Below are 11,632 nucleotides of genomic sequence, written 5' to 3'. Positions count from 1 at the left end.
TTGAAATCCCTAATTCTGATTATGAAATTCATAATCCCAACATGCATGATTTGGGAATTTGAAATCCTGATTGCTTGATTCAAGGATTTAAAAATCCCTAATTAATAATTGATTGTCCATACCTAATATATAGTGGCTCTGATACCAACTGTTGTGTTTTTCTTAATGCGGAAATCTCGAAGGACCTTGCTGTACATTGGGTATGGAGATCAAAAGGAGGAAGATAGCTTACCTATCTGAGACGCCATAGTTGAAGAAATAGAATACTAGGATCTTCCTCTCCTTCACACCCATATATAGAAGAATCGATGGGATTTTGTACTTTTGTTGTGATGTAGGATCGGGGACCCAGCCTTATTATATAGATCATGGGGTGAAGAGAGTTTGAAACCCATCAAAACTCTCTTCCCACGACTCCACACATTTGAATCCTAGTATCACTCAAATAGTTGTGTGTGTATCATAGCTATAACATTCCACCCCTTACGCAGACTATCTAGATTGTCCCATAGTCCCATAATTGCTATTGCATAACTATTTTGTATATCATGGCCTAAATCTCAGGTATAATAAGTGCTAATACTTAAGACTAAATTGGATAGTGTTTTCCAAATATACCCGATGCGAATTGAGTGAAAATTATGGCTTGAGTCAGCTCTTGTGACCATGCAACCAATGTTTTTGGCAGATTAGAAATCAAAATATATAGATTCATAGGTGTCACGCCCCAAACCGAGAAATTGGATTCACAGGAATCCCGATCACTGAATTTGGTATTGATAGCCTCCGTAGTACCCCATTCTTGGCTCCCAGCGCTCATACGCTAAGTTCCGATCTTAGGATCCTACAAGGAGGATTTTCCAATGTACATTTATCTTCTAAGAAGCATAACCACAAGTTTACCCAAATCGCAAAGACAACATTATCATCACATATCCACTAATATAAACATTTGAACACAATGTTAAAAGGAAAATACACATGATAAAATCAAAGCTCCAGAGGTCCGCTACATGCTCCAAGCTCAACGCTGCTGCAGCCTAACACCACCTACACACATCTATCGTGCATAAGCTTATAGAAAGCTTAGTGGGTGGTGAAAGTGTGTGCACAAGGTAAGTAGCAAGTAAGCAATATCAGAGTAATCAGAGTAAGAGGAAATACTGATAAGCCCATAAATCATACAATATCAGAAATACTGGAAAGATCATAAATCATACGATATCATAGTAATGCGAAAACATGCTAATAGGCCCATAAATACCATCAGCCTTATCCAGGCTGTGCGATGCAAAAAATATAATTTAAAAAAATAATATCATATACTGATGAAGCAATGTAGATCAGCTATGCAATGCAGGGATAGTAAGTCAAATATTAGATGTTGATGATGCAATGCAATATGCGGTGTGAATGAAATGACCAAGTTGGAGTGTAGTCGGGATGATAGTACGTAGTATCGCAGGCTATGGGGTCCATCACAAAGGACTTCTATCCAAACCAGTCCCATACCTAAATTTGGATAGCCAGACTCAATGTAGTAGACTCCTGATCTCAGGTTAGTCGCGTGCCCAACCAAAATCCTTACCATTATAAAGGTACACAATAATTAGTTGCGCACCACCAACCCGAGTGGATAGTGAATGAATAAATGAATATGCAACTCCTACTCGATAAGTCCACATATCAGTATGGTTTCTCTCTGGGATCATCACCGGGGTCTAGTACACTCTACATGCAAATCACCGCCCACTAATGTGCGACCATGCAAGTGGAAGAGACCTCATCATCCGCCTAGATAGTAGTCAGCCAATATCTACCTGACACGTCGATAGCAGACCCATTCACGAGCTGGTCAAACTCAACCTAGCTATGCCCCCTACCCTCGGGCAGGTAAGGCCACACCTCCTCCCAACCGACCATGATATAGTGGGAGACACGGCCTCCTGGTATTCGGCCCTCATGCGCTCATATATATCCACTCGGTATTGACGTTGGAGCGTCTCCTGGCCATGGAGGTTTAGGAATTTTCACCCAAGCACATCTATGGTGCCTGTATGCTAGAATAGATTTTCGGTGTCTCATCTGATCATCCACGATATGCCTATGGAGGCTACGGCCCTGATGTCGCTAGGGCATACAATACAAGATACATAAGTCATACAATTTAGTCATGCATCAATCCTACGCATACCGTGCGCTCATGCGTCAGGGAGTCTCATAACAACCTACCTAATGACATATGCAATGGTCAACCACATCTCATAACAAACATGCAGATGATGCGTATGGGCATGTATCATAATGTCATGCTGTCACATACTCGTAACCGGTATCAATAACTGGTATCGACAATCGACATCGACAATGTGGACATTTAACCACCATTGTCCCCAAGGAATGGCCCGCATAAAGCCTAACATATAGTGGGCCCAGGGCTTCACACAAGGGCCAAATATAGAACGCCATGGGCCTCACTCAAGAGCTTAATACACATCACGATGGGCCTTTCACATGGGCTTAACATACATTACAATGGGATCCATCGCTTGGCTCTCAATGCATCACAATGGGCCTCATCACATATGCCTCATATACATCACATTGGGCCTTAAACATGGGCTGAATACATATCACAACGGGCCTCAAATACGGGCCATATATACATCACATTGGGCCTCCATAATCAGCGTCGATAATCGGAATCGATAATCGGCCACAATAATCGGAATCGATCAATAATCAGCCTTGATGATCAGAATCGACAATCGGCCACAACAATTGGAATCGATCGATAATCGGTATCGGCAATCGACTACAATAATCGAAATCAATCAATAATCAGCCAAGATGATCGGAAGTTGCAATCGGCTACAATAATCAGAATCGATCAATAATTGGCCTCGATAATCGGAATTGGCAATCGGCCATGACAATCGGAATCGATCAATAATCAGCCTCGATGATCGAAACCTGTAATCGGCCACAATAATCGAAATCGATCGTTAATCGCCTGGATAATCGGAATTGACAATCGGCCATGACAATCGGAATCGATCAATAAACGTCATCGATGATCGGAATCAGCAATCAGCCACAATAATTGGAATTGAACGATAATCGGCCTCGATAATCAGTATCGGCAATCAGCCACAATAATAGAAATCGATCGATAATCGGCCTCGATAATCGGTATCGACAATCGGCCACAACAATCGGAATCGATCAATAATTGGCCTTAATGATCGGTATCGGCAATCAGCCATGACAATCAGAATCGACAATCGGTCATGATAATCAGCCTCGATCGCTAATCGGCAATCGACAACGACAATCGAAATCGATCGATAATCAACAATCGGTCACGATAATCAGCCTCGATCGCTAATCGGCAAGTGGCCACGATAATCAAAATTGGCCTCAATACTCGGCCTCTACAATTGGAATCGACCTCAATACTCGGCCTCGACAATCGGAATTGTCCTATACAATAAACCTACATACACGGTAGGATCCATATATGAATAGCCGATCAAACCATAATATAAAGATCGGCACTCGACCATGGTTTTATCAAATCCGATTGTATAGAGCCATCCGTCTATGGCAAATGGGGCCCACTTATTTAGGTTAACCCACTAAGAAAATGATGAGAATGGGTCAAACAAGGCCTAAGGGAAGGTCACAATGAGGACATCTAACCATCATTGCCCATCAATGTGGACATCTAACCAACATTACTCCCAAGGAGTGGCCCATATATGAGATTCATACACAATGTAACGACCACACATACATTACTTTGGGCCTCCCTCATGGGCCTCTCATACATAGCATTGGGCTTCATACAGGGGCTTCAAATGTATCACAATGGATCGCGCCTATGGACTTCGTATACATCACAATGGGCCTCGCCCATGAGCCTTGAATACATCATATTAGGTCTCACCCATGGGCCCTGAATACATCTCAATGGGTGTCGCCCATAGGCCTCGGATACATCACAATAGGCCTCGTCCCATGGGCCTCTAATCTATCGCAATGTACCTCATCAAATGGGTCGTAAATGCATCACCATGGGCCTCATACATGGGCCTCATATACCACAAGTGAGCCGCACAGCTTAGGCCTCATGTGCATCAAATGGGCCACACGATATGGGCCTAACAATACAAATAGGTGGACCTGCACATGGGCAAAAAATACAACATATGGGCCTCATGGATGAATCACGCCAATGAGCCTCAAGTGGGCTTGGATCACACCAAAAATCATTTCAACAACTGTAGGTGTAACACGTGTATCACTGTACACTATCAATCTAGGGGGCACATGGCCCACTAATGATGATCAACACTGTCTAAACATTGCTTAGGTAAATCAGCACCAACCAAACATTTTCCATGTAAATCAACACCTATCCTGTAACGCCTTGAAAATCAGGGGTCGAGCAGGAGCCCAACTCCCAAGTTCCAACACATCACTTATGCAACATAGATAATGATGATTAAATGTTGTCCATATTAGTACATTAGACATAAGTGGGATTATACCAAATTAGCATATCATACTCCAGAGACAGTTAAGTAACGCAAGTGGAAGACTGTGATAGTTATATAAAACATATAAATGGATGTGAGTCCCCAGAGTATGAACATGTCACCAGGTCAAATAATTACATGCATAACTCCCAAAATAACAAAATGATAAAATGTGATATCGTCTATCCATATCCCTGTAGCCCCGATGCGCAACTTGAGGTCTACATAAACCTGCCAGAGAGTTGCATGTAGGAGAACTCCTCATCATCATAAAAGTCAGGCTCCATCTCATAAGCCTTGACGTCACTTGTAACTACAATAGAGTCTGGTTAGTGTTTTAAAACACCGTCCTAGAGTGGGAGTGAGTGATCAACTCAATGGAGCTATAAGGCAAAGGTTAACATGTTATCAATTCAGTCAAGCAGTAAAAATAAAGCAGTACAACACTCATATCCTAAGTACTCTTGTTAATGCAAGAATGATATGTTGTAATGATGTATGCCCTCGCTTGCACTCCCTCAGCAACATCATCTCACGATCGCGCATGACAAATTCTCTAAACTTGCGCTTGCTCGCCAAAGCACATGCAATGCGGTGCATAGTTGTGTTAGCCAAGTAATTTATTTAGGTTTATTCATACAGCAAATTCGGGAAGCTAAGGTACCTCCCTTTATTTCGTTTACCCAAACGATGATCCATCTAAGGTCGTCAATCCTAGTTAATCATAGACGACAGGCAAGTTCTAGGTCACTACAGAGAGGCTCGTCACCTCAGCACAGGCCTAGTTTATACTCAAGGTCACTATGGAAAGGCTCGTCACCTTAGCGTAGTCTTATGGTATACTTGAGGTCATTACGGGAAAGGCTCGTCACCTTAGCATAGGCCAACAGCTCGAATACAATGTCCCATACCACTATATTCGGCTCATGAGTTTAGGTTGCTCACTGGTCACTACGAGGAGGCTTGTCGCCCCAACGTATGCTGACAACCTGACTACAGTGTCCCATACCACCATGTCCAGCTCATGAGTCTTAGCGGATCAAGGTACCAAGGTTAAACTAGCTTTTCACTAGTAAGTTTGGTACTTTAGATTCAAGCAGTAGCGTCCATACATGGTGAACATACATTGGGCCAATCGGGTTACTTGACCAGCTCGACCGGTATGAGCGTATGTTGAATTAATCAACATGAAGTGCATAAGTACTTTGCGTGGCTTAATCACTGTTGACAATCAGCGTACGACTCAGATTTCTCGAACATATCCATCGTGGCTAACCAATATAGCCACCAATTGTAAACCATTACCGATTGCCTGGACTACATTATAGCCCCAATCACACTCCAACCAATAGCATTTACATGTGATAATCCAAGACAGCATGTGACAACCAAATCTAAATATAAATCTCATTCGAGCATTTCAACAAACACATACTACACATGTCATCATACATAGGCATTTCATCTGTAAATCATATAGTAGTAAGATAGGTTACATAAAAGAAATTGTAACTATGTATAAGGGGATTGAGAATCCTATCTTAACACCCTCATTAAGTACATTACATCAAGCATTTTCTCATTCAGGCATTTTATCAAACACTTAGATTACACATATTACATACATGTAATAACTTAGTTAAAACACATATTATAGCAAATCCTTTCACCAATGAGTTGTTACACGTACAACAATCAGGTATTCCCAAACATCCATTATAACAAGCACAAATCATAATTCCATATTCATTCAAACATTGAAACAAACACATGAAACGCATTATTTTCAACATAGTTCATATGTAAGTGTAATATGTGGAAACATCGTATCTAAGCATATGTGATAGCAATCGAGTCAGTCATAAATCATTAACTGACTTTGAAAGCTTTAAAAACTATAACCTAAACATATATAGTTGGCACCTTTCACCGGTAGACTCGTAACGAACTCAGTTCGAACATTATGTCTTCGTCTACGGCACAACGACAACCTATAACATGAAATAGGTTAGCTATTCCACCATCTGCTCTATTTGAATCTCTAAAACAGGTTAGGTTTAGGATTTCTTACCTAAAAACAGAATCAGAATCGCTGGTATGCGACACGGATGAGGTGATTAAGCACGTGGAGTGGTGGGATCGAATCCCAGCGACAATCCCTGACTCTCTCTCTCTTCTCCTTCCTTTCTTCTTCTCTTCTCTCTCTTCTCTCTCCTAGGGTTTAGAAATTCATATGGAATGAGAGAGAGAGAGGGTTTAAGGCCCTTATGTAGGCCCGGAACTAATGAGAATGGCCCCAAGGCTAGGTATACTTAGGTTATAGCCAAAAGTTGGTTGTTTCGGTCTAACGGAGCACATCTAGAGGCCTCTTTTCTATGTACGGTCCGAAGTAAGTTCCTTGACATTAGATCTAGGTCAAGTTAAGTTTTCGATCCGATCGGATTTACAAATCGACCACGGAGGATCAATTTCATTTTAATGGTCACCGTTACTCGATCAGGGCCACAAGTACACACTGACATGTGTTAGAAAATTTTCCTGATCCGAGGGTATAATTGGGTCAGAATCTGACGGTCTAAATCCTTAGATTTGGCCTGCAAGCAAATGACTCAATTCACTTAAGTTCCAGTTCATTTCTAAAGATATTCACGTTTCTCACACACTTCACTCCGAGCTCAAGTTGTGCGTTTCTGGATACTATTAGAACTTGATTTCTGAGATGATCGTCAAGCCCAGTAAGGCGGTCATAACTGTATAGTTTTTCGGTAATCGGACTTTTGACGTGCGGTCTAAGTTCGATACGGAGTTTCGTGATGCTCCCGAGAGCAATGGGGTTTTGAGATGGATTCTAGATTTCTAGGCAATGTAGCGTTAGTGATTTTACTGGTTTTAGGTCTTGCAGTTCATATTGAAAGCTGTCTAGGCTAATTCGACAGGTGATTTTGTTTAGCCCTTAATTAATCTTCATTTAATTTCTAAAGGATTTGGTCCTTAGTAATTTCTGCCTGAGGTGGTCCTTGAGTCTTTGTACGGATTTTTTCCGAGATGTTACATATCCAAACATTGTCTATGTAAATCAACACCTCCAAACATTGTGAACGGTGTGGATATGGAACATACATCGAAGTGGGGTCCACAGCACCGCCCAAACACTATCCGGCACCGTCCAAGCATTTTGGACGGTGTGGATGAAACAAATACATCACTGTGGTCCCCACAACATATATACATATATATGTATTATAATAATATAATAATATAATATTATCATTATATCTAACCCAGCGTCCAACCCTAGATGGGCGGCCTGGATACAAAATATATACATCACGTGAGGCCCCTTTGGATGGACGATGTTGATGCGAAACATACATTAAGGCCCCATGGTTCTCTCTAGATGGACAGATGACTGTGGATACAACACATACCCCACTACCCACACGGCTACTGCACGTGCAGCAGATGCACGTGTGGGATCCCATCCACACATCCAGCAATGGAGGACAGTAGGGTTGAAACAAATACATCAGGTGCGTCCTACAGCACCAGCACCATCCGACGCATGGACAGTGCAGATAAAACCTATATACATCAGGTGGGTCCCACGTACATCAGGGCCCACCGTCATATATTATATAATATATATATTATTATATTATTTATTTATAAATATATATATATATATTATAAATATTATTATTATACTAATCCTTTTGCTGTTTGAAGGATTCCAGTGCCCAAGGTGAGTTTGGATGTCCGTCTAATGGACGGTCTGGATCACGTCCCTCCAGATAGGGCCCCTCATGAATGGATGGTGTATACCGCACACACCTCAAAGCAGGCCCCATGTACGGACGGCGTTGGCGAAACACATACCGCATGGTGGATCAGCACCGTCTGGACAGTCTGGACCATCTAGATGGAACGCACTATCATGGTGGGGCTTACAACATGAGAGAGAGAGAGAGAATCGGTTGGTGGAGGGACCCCGCCACTATGGGTCCCTCATTGATACAACAAATACATAAGATGGGTCCCACATATGTGGGCCCTCAAATCACAAATCAAATAAATAAAATCACCCACCTTCAAAACTACTCCTCCTTCCGCACTAGGGTGATCTAGCTCCAAGGAGAAAGAATCAATGGTTGAGATTAGATTTTAGAGGTTGGATGATGGGGTATGAAGCTTCATGGTGAGTGGAAAAAATGGAGGAAAAACTTGGACGTTGGGAGATCTTGGGATTGCTTGGAGAATGAGAGAGAGATGAGAGAAAGAGTGATGTAAGAGAAGTGATGGGAGAGAGGGATGGTGAGGTGATGGGAAAGTTGACTTTTTGGGGTTGCTTTTGTATATGGGAAAGGGAAGAGTAATGGGTTGAGTGATGGGTGTACTGTTGACAAGTGAGATGAGATTTTGCAACGCGTAGCTTTTTTTCTTGAACTGAATGCGGGCCCACATCTCCTGGCCTGGGTATCACCTTGGCGCGTAATACGCGGCGTTGGAACCGTGGCGACGACGTGGTCGCTAGGGCATAAGTCTCGGGTCCAGCCAACTCTGGAATACAAGATATGATTCAGGGTTAATGCGCAAATACTGTCTATGCGTCGAGGGTTGCCGAAATTCAACCAAGAGGACCACAAAAGCCTATGGAATAGTACAAGCTAGGATACGGGTCTTAAATAGGAACTACAATCTGCACTTCCATGTTTGTGCCATTTGAAGATAATTTGGCATTTTAACAGACAATATGGCAATATGGGCCTCTTTTGATAAACATGTGTAATAAATCCAAGAAGAATTTTGAAATCTAATTTATGATCGATTATGTTTACATGTCTTGTTTGAGAAGCAACATTAGTGTTATCAGGTTACTTTATACCAAATTAAGATTTGATGATCAATGATCCATCTTATAATCATTCCATTCTCATTTTTTAGTCTCATCATCATGAAAGTGTTTAACACCTCTATCATCAACATTTTACAAGATGCACCAAATGGCTCCAGCTCTGCCAAATGCACAAATCTTATGGTCTAGACATGATCACTTTCTCTTGCATAATTGGGACTACATGTTGATCATTGGCTATGATTTGATTGGAAATATTTTAAAATTTGATTAGTCGAACAACTCTTTCCCTCATTTTCTTTCCCTCTAAGATGCATTGACATCCTTTCTCTTGCCCCATAATGTAGTAGTAGAGGTTGACAATGATGAGGAATGCACCAACCACACTGCAAGCAAATAATGGAAACACTACAACTCATGCTAGGAACTGACAACAAATCAGGACTATTGATTCCAACTGCTGGAGGAGAGGGAACAACCTTAAATTTCAGTTTAGAAAATCACCAAGCAGAGCATGTTCTAAAGTGGGTTTAGGTGATTCAATGAATGCGCCCTAGCACAAAAGGAAAAATGGTCCACTTATTAGGTGGGCCATGGTGTATTAGACTTTTGCAACCATTATTGCTGCATGATAAGTGGGCTACACAAATTTTTATACTCCCATATCTCACATGCAGATGGGTTTAAAAATATGGAATTCCTCAATCAAGATAAATCAAGTCAAGACCAGATCATAATTTTCTCAAAAAACGTTCCGAAGTCCTCTGGCCAAACTGGCCTAAGTAGACATTATAAAAACAAGGGCTGAGAAAATCCTCACCACAATGGGAATTAGTGGCATAAACATTATGGGAAAACGGGTCCCATATCACTGATACACCATGTCTATAGATCATTTCCAAGCGCAGAGATTATAGTTCCCTACATACAAAAAAGTGTGAAAAGTGACGGATCCAATCCGTCACCTCTTTTTTATGACGGCAAACTGTGACGGACCAAGACCGTCGCTAATCTTCTTCTATGACAAGCGACGTCCCATACCCGTCGCTAACACTGTCGTTTATTGGCGACAGATTGAATCCCTTGCAATTTAGCGACAGATCCAATCCGCTGTTTCATTTTTGCGACAGCAAACTGCGACGGACCATACCTGTCGATTACACCATCGTTTATTAGCGATTGATTGAATCCGTCGCAATTTAGTGACGGATCTGATCTGTCGTTTCATTTTTTGCTACAGAAAACTACGACGGACCATACTTGTCGCTAAATTTCATAACAGCGTCGTTAATTAGTGACCGATTGAATCCGTCCCAATTTAGCGACGGATCCAATCCGTCGTTTCAGTTTTGTGACAGCAAATTACGACAGACTAAGACCGTTGCTAATTTCGTTCTGTGACGCATTGCATGGAGTTGAAAATCAAGGTAGTCTTTTTGTTTTTTGTAATATATCACCAAAAAATTAGGAATGGTTAGGTGATGTTGCCCATTATTGATTTTTAAAGGCATACATGTGAAATCTACTCCAAAAATTAGGCTAATCTATCATTTAGGTGGGCCACAAAAAAAAAAAAAAAAAAAAACAATTAAAAGATTCCTAATATAGGCTTACAACCCAAAAATCAGACCTGTATGTATGTGATTCAAATGGCCATCAAGGGAAATAGTTTCAAGGGTGAGTATTGCCTTGTACCCTATTTTCAATCATGTGGTGTTGTACTTGAATCATGGATATAGCCCGAGTTTTGAGCCACGTGGGATGCCGGAGGTGATGGTCAAGTTGGATTTCCTGACCCACCCAAGCCACCCACCCACCCCTTGCATAACCAACACTAACTTCCCTTGCCAAATCTAATAACTGGTCATTGAAAGCCTTTCTGAAAAAGAAACATGTAAACTACGGATGCAATTTGGGTGGATTCGAGGTCGGCGGATCTCTCTAACTGTGGGGCCCACTGTGATCCATACTTTCAATCCATTTTGAAAGATCAAATTAAGTAAGGCATGAACTAAAAAATGAAGCGGATTCAAATCTTAGGTGGACCATACCACAAAAGCAGTAGTGATTGAATTCCCACCATTAAAAACTTCATGCGGACCATCAGAATGTTTATTTGCCATCTAACCTGTTGATAAGGCCACAAAGACTTCATGAAGAGATCACATAAATATCAGCTTGATAAAATATATATATATATATATATATATATATATATATATATATATATATATAAACT

This window comes from Magnolia sinica, chromosome 6 (genome assembly GCF_029962835.1).
Source record: "Magnolia sinica isolate HGM2019 chromosome 6, MsV1, whole genome shotgun sequence".
NCBI classification, from domain to species: domain Eukaryota; kingdom Viridiplantae; phylum Streptophyta; class Magnoliopsida; order Magnoliales; family Magnoliaceae; genus Magnolia; species Magnolia sinica.
Note: the sequence above shows the minus strand (reverse complement) of the source record.